A 6,497-nucleotide genomic window follows, 5' to 3' on the forward strand; every position below is an offset into this window, starting at 1 on the left:
CGTCTTACATCTTTCGACGATGGGACGATCCACGCGAAGAGTTGTTTCGTGCTCGCGCGAGGTGCGATAGCGTCGATTCGCTTTTCTGTACGGGGAGAAATAGAACGATGAGTTGACTTATCGGGTCTTCGTTGGAATTACCGTCGCTGGCATTGTAAACTCCAGATGACCTTGTGATTCCTTCGTCGGGCACTGGTAAAGGGTGGCGATGATTCGTTCTATAATAGAAATACCCGTCGTAGCGATTCGGCCGAGACACCCGCCACGAAACACTCTCTCGTCGTGGAATCCCCGCGTCGGAGAGTAAAACGCGCGAAGGCTTACTATGAGAGAAGAAATAGTATATGCCGGTGGTTCGCGTGTGTAGGCTCTATACGAAATTGCGATTCAAGAGAGTAGGAAAAGACGCGATGAACCACGATTTCCGTGCGTCTTACGTCTCTCGACGATGGGACGATCCACGCGAAGAGTTGTTACGTGCTCGCGCGAGGTGCGATAGCGTCGATTCGCTTTTCTGTACGGGGAGAAATAGAACGATGAGCTGACTTATCGGGTCTTCGTTGGAATTACCGTCGCTGGCATTGTAAACTCCAGATGACCTTGTGATTCCTTCGTCGGGCACTGGTAAAGGGTGGCGATGATTCGTTCTATAATAGAAATACCCGTCGTAGCGTTTCGGCCTAGTCACCCGCCACGAAACACTCTCTCGTCGTGGAATCCCCGCGTCGGAGAGTAAAACGCCGAAGGCTTACTTATGAAACTTACGTCTCTCGACGATGGGACGATCCACGCGAAGAGTTGTTACGTGCACGCGTATGGTGCGATTGCGTCGATTCGCTTTTCTGTACGGGGAGCAATAGAACGTTGAGTTGACTTATCGGGTCTTCGTTGGAATTACCGTCGCTGGCATTGTAAACTCCAGATGACCTTGTGATTCCTTCGTCGGGCACTGGTAAAGGGTGGCGATGATGCGTTCTATAATAGAAATACCCGTCGTAGCGTTTCTTCCGAGTCAACCCGCTCACGAAACACTCTCTCGTCGTGGAATCCCCGCGTCGGAGAGTAAAACGCGAATTCATAGTATGGAAACTTACGTCTCTCGACGATGGGACGATCCACGCGAAGAGTTGTTACGTGCACGCGTATGGTGCGATTGCGTCGATTCGCTTTTCTGTACGGGGAGTAATAGAACGTTGAGTTGACTTATCGGGTCTTCGTTGGAATTACCGTCGCTGGCATTGTAAACTCCAGATGACCTTGTGATTCCTTCGTCGGGCACTGGTAAAGGGTGGCGATGATGCGTTCTATAATAGAAATACCCGTCGTAGCGTTTCTTCCGAGTCAACCCGCTCACGAAACTCTCTCTCGTCGTGGAATCCCCGCGTCGGAGAGTAAAACGCGAATTCATACTATGAAAACTTACGTCTCTCGACGATGGGACGATCCACGCGAAGAGTTGTTTACGTGCACGCGTATGGTGCGATTGCGTCGATTCGCTTTTCTGTACGGGGAGAAATAGAACGTTGAGTTGACTTATCGGGTCTTCGTTGGAATTACCGTCGCTGGCATTGTAAACTCCAGATGACCTTGTGATTCCTTCGTCGGGCACTGGTAAAGGGTGGCGATGATGCGTTCTATAATAGAAATACCCGTCGTAGCGTTTCTTCGGAGTCAACCCGCTCACGAAACTCTCTCTCGTCGTGGAATCCCCGCGTCGGAGAGTAAAACGCGAATTCATACTATGAAAACTTACGTCTCTCGACGATGGGACGATCCACGCGAAGAGTTGTTTACGTGTACGCGTATGGTGCGATTGCGTCGATTCGCTTTTCTGTACGGGGAGAAATAGAACGTTGAGTTGACTTATCGGGTCTTCGTTGGAATTACCGTCGCTGGCATTGTAAACTCCAGATGACCTTGTGATTCCTTCGTCGGGCACTGGTAAAGGGTGGCGATGATGCGTTCTATAATAGAAATACCCGTCGTAGCGTTTCTTCCGAGTCAACCCGCTCACGAAACTCTCTCTCTCGTCGTGGAATCCCCGCGTCGGAGAGTAAAACGCCGAAGGCTTACTATGAAACTTACGTCTCTCGACGATGGGACGATCCACGCGAAGAGTTGTTACGTGCACGCGTATGGTGCGATTGCGTCGATTCGCTTTTCTGTACGGGGAGTAATAGAACGTTGAGTTGACTTATCGGGTCTTCGTTGGAATTACCGTCGCTGGCATTGTAAACTCCAGATGACCTTGTGATTCCTTCGTCGGGCACTGGTAAAGGGTGGCGATGATGCGTTCTATAATAGAAATACCCGTCGTAGCGTTTCTTCCGAGTCAACCCGCTCACGAAACTCTCTCTCGTCGTGGAATCCCCGCGTCGGAGAGTAAAACGCGAATTCATACTATGAAAACTTACGTCTCTCGACGATGGGACGATCCACGCGAAGAGTTGTTTACGTGCACGCGTATGGTGCGATTGCGTCGATTCGCTTTTCTGTACGGGGAGAAATAGAACGTTGAGTTGACTTATCGGGTCTTCGTTGGAATTACCGTCGCTGGCATTGTAAACTCCAGATGACCTTGTGATTCCTTCGTCGGGCACTGGTAAAGGGTGGCGATGATGCGTTCTATAATAGAAATACCCGTCGTAGCGTTTCTTCCGAGTCAACCCGCTCACGAAACTCTCTCTCGTCGTGGAATCCCCGCGTCGGAGAGTAAAACGCGAATTCATACTATGAAAACTTACGTCTCTCGACGATGGGACGATCCACGCGAAGAGTTGTTTACGTGCACGCGTATGGTGCGATTGCGTCGATTCGCTTTTCTGTACGGGGAGAAATAGAACGTTGAGTTGACTTATCGGGTCTTCGTTGGAATTACCGTCGCTGGCATTGTAAACTCCAGATGACCTTGTGATTCCTTCGTCGGGCACTGGTAAAGGGTGGCGATGATGCGTTCTATAATAGAAATACCCGTCGTAGCGTTTCTTCCGAGTCAACCCGCTCACGAAACTCTCTCTCGTCGTGGAATCCCCGCGTCGGAGGGTAAAACGCGATATATAATAGTATATGCCAGTGGTTCGCGCGCGTCGTCTCTGAGATACGCGGTCGACAGAGTTCCGAAAACACGTGATGTGCCACGATTTCCGTGCGTCTTACATCTTTCGACGATGGGACGATCCACGCGAAGAGAACGTTCGTGCTTGCGTGAGGTGCAACAGCGTCGATTCGCTTTTCTGTACGGGGAGAAATAGAACGTTGAGTTGACTTATCGGGTCTTCGTTGGAATTACCGTCGCTGGCATTGTAAACTCCAGATGACCTTGTGATTCCTTCGTCGGGCACTGGTAAAGGGTGGCGATGATTCGTTCTATAATAGTAATACCCGTCGTAGCGTTTCGACCGATGTCACCCGCCACGAATGTCTCTCTCGACGTGGAAACCCCGCGCCGAAGAGTAAACGCGAAGGCTTACCATACGAAAGAAAACGGTATTATACGCCTGTGGTATGTGCGTCTCGGCTCTGTGATACGCGATCGGCAGAGTTACAAAAAAACGTTGATGGGCCACGATTTCCGTGCGTCTTACATCTTTCGACGATGGGACGATCCACGCGAAGAGTAGTTACGTGCTCGCGCGAGGTGCGATAGCGTCGATTCGCTTTTCTGTACGGGGAGAAATAGAACGATGAGTTGACTTATCGGGTCTTCGTTGGAATTACCGTCGCTGGCATTGTAAACTCCAGATGACCTTGTGATTCCTTCGTCGGGCACTGGTAAAGGGTGGCGATGATTCGTTCTATAATAGAAATACCCGTCGTAGCGATTCGGCCGAGACACCCGCCACGAAACTCTCTCTCGTCGTGGAATCCCCATGTCGGAGAGTAAAACGCGAAGGCTAACTATATAAGAAACATATAGTATTATTTATGCCTGTGGTTCTCCGTTTGTCCTACTCTCAGATACGCGACTCGGAGAGTTACGAATAATCGTGATGGACCACGATTTCTGTACGTCTTACATCTTTCGACGATGGGACGATCCACGCGAAGAGATCATTCCTGCTTGCGTGAGGTGCGATAGCGCCGATTCGCTTTTCTGTACGGGGAGAAATAGAACGATGAGTTGACTTATCGGGTCTTCGTTGGAATTACCGTCGCTGGCATTGTAAACTCCAGATGACCTTGTGATTCCTTCGTCGGGCACTGGTAAAGGGTGGCGATGATTCGTTCTATAATAGAAATACCCGTCGTAGCGATTCGGCCGTGTCACCCGCCACGAAAATCTCTCTCGTCGTGGAATCCCCGCGTCGTAGAGTAAACGCGAAGGCTTGCTATAGAAGACTATAGTTTATACGCCTGTGGTTCACCGGTTGCCTGCTCTCCGGGGTACGCGATCGCGCAGGAGTTACGGAAGAACTTGATGGGCCACGATCTCCAAGCGGCTATATCTTTCGACGATGGGACGATTCACGCGAAGAGAACGTTCGTGCATGCGTGAGGTGCGATAGCGTTGATTCGCTTGTCTGTACGGGGAGAAATAGAACGATGAGTTGACTTATCGGGTCTTCGTTGGAATTACCGTCGCTGGCATTGTAAACTCCAGATGACCTTGTGATTCCTTCGTCGGGCACTGGTAAAGGGTGGCGATGATTCGTTCTATAATAGAAATACCCGTCGTAGCGTTTCGACCGATGTCACCCGCCACGAAATTCTCTCTCGTCGTGGAATCCCCGCGTCGGAGAGTAACCGCCGAAGGCTTGCTATAGAAGACTATAGTTTATACGCCTGTGGTTCACCGGTTGCCGGCTCTCCGGGGCACGCGATCGCGCGAAGGTTACGGAGGGACGTGAAGCGCCCGAGCAATGAAACGTCCGCAGGAGGAAACGAGCAACCGCCGAACATTGTTTCGCGACGTTTCCATAATGTATTGTCGTTTCGCTCGCATCCCGCTTCTTTCCCCTAGTTTCCTCGACGCGTAGTTTCGCAGCCTTAGTGGACGAATCATTCTCGATTCGAGGAAAGATATGCAGTGGGGCGTGCAATGAGCCCGCCAGAGACCACGATCTCCAATGCGTCTTTACATCTTTCGACGATGGGATGATCCACGCGAAGAGAACGTTCGTGCTTGCGCGAGGTGCGTTAGCGTCGATTCGCTTTTCTGTACGGGGAGAAATAGAACGATGAGTTGACTTATCGGGTCTTCGTTGGAATTACCGTCGCTGGCATTGTAAACTCCAGATGACCTTGTGATTCCTTCGTCGGGCACTGGTAAAGGGTGGCGATGATTCGTTCTATAATAGAAATACCCGTCGTAGCGATTCGGCCGAGTCACCCGCCACGAAACTGTCTCTCTTTCGTCGTGGAAACCCCGCGTCGGAGAGTAAAACGCGCGAAGGCTGTGACTGTAACATATATATATACAGTATACAATGCCTGTGGTTTTTGCGCGTGTCGGCTCTTCGGTATACGCGATCGGCCAGAGTTACGGAGGGACGGTGAAGCGCACGAGAAATTGAAACGGCCGCACGATTGGAACCGAGCAACCGTCGAACATTGTTTCGCGACGTTTCCATAATGCGTTTTCGTTTCGCTCGCATACCGCTTCTTTTCCCCTAGTCTCTGAGACGCGTTTTCGAGCCGTTCTTCTACTATCGATTCTCGTAGAGAGAAGGGACCGGGTAGTCTGGAAGTGGAACCCGCATCTTGCGTGTACCGTACACGGAATTGAGAGGACCGGCCGTGAAGCTCGTTTTAAAGCCGTGCGTCTGACACCCAACTCTTGCGCGCCAATTTCGCGGCAAGAGATAATATGGGACGAATGACCGGCAAAGAGCCAGCTGTGAAGTCTGTTTTTTTAATCGAATCCGTGGACGTGTGTATGCCGTAGCGTCGCTCGTCGTGTTCGTTCATGGTCGTTCCGAGAGAAAGAACGAAAGCGGTAACGAAGGGACCGGCCGTGAAGCTCGTTTTAAAGCCGCGCGTCTGACACCCAACTCTTGCGCGCCAATTTCGCGGCAAGAGATAACATGGGACGAATGACCGGCAAAGAGCCAGCTGTGAAGTCTTTTTTCATTATTTGCTTTCAATCGATCGATCGGTACGATTCGTGCAACGTTTCGCGCGATGCGACGCGAAAACATGCGCGCAACAATAGATGCGTCTGATCGGAAGAACGCGAGGGTCGACTGCACGCGATGGATTCAGTATCGGGTAGGATACAAAATATATCCCCGTCGTTTCCACGCGTGCGAGTCTTCTGCGTCTTTCGCGGGTTTTTGAATGCACTATACGCCCGGAACGTCGAGAAATATATACATATTACTTGAACGTTTTTCGTCTCGAAAGGCTTCGGTGTCGTCTCCAAGGCGACGCCTGAATCTCCTTCGCGCGCTGGTCGGAGATTCAGGTATCAACTTTTATCTTCTCTTTGAAAGAAGAGAGATATTAGGTCGAACAAATGAGAATAAAATTATATATGTGAAATATAAAATTTATACGAT

This window comes from Nomia melanderi, unplaced genomic scaffold, assembly GCF_051020985.1.
Source record: "Nomia melanderi isolate GNS246 unplaced genomic scaffold, iyNomMela1 scaffold0515, whole genome shotgun sequence".
In the NCBI taxonomy this organism is placed as follows: domain Eukaryota; kingdom Metazoa; phylum Arthropoda; class Insecta; order Hymenoptera; family Halictidae; genus Nomia; species Nomia melanderi.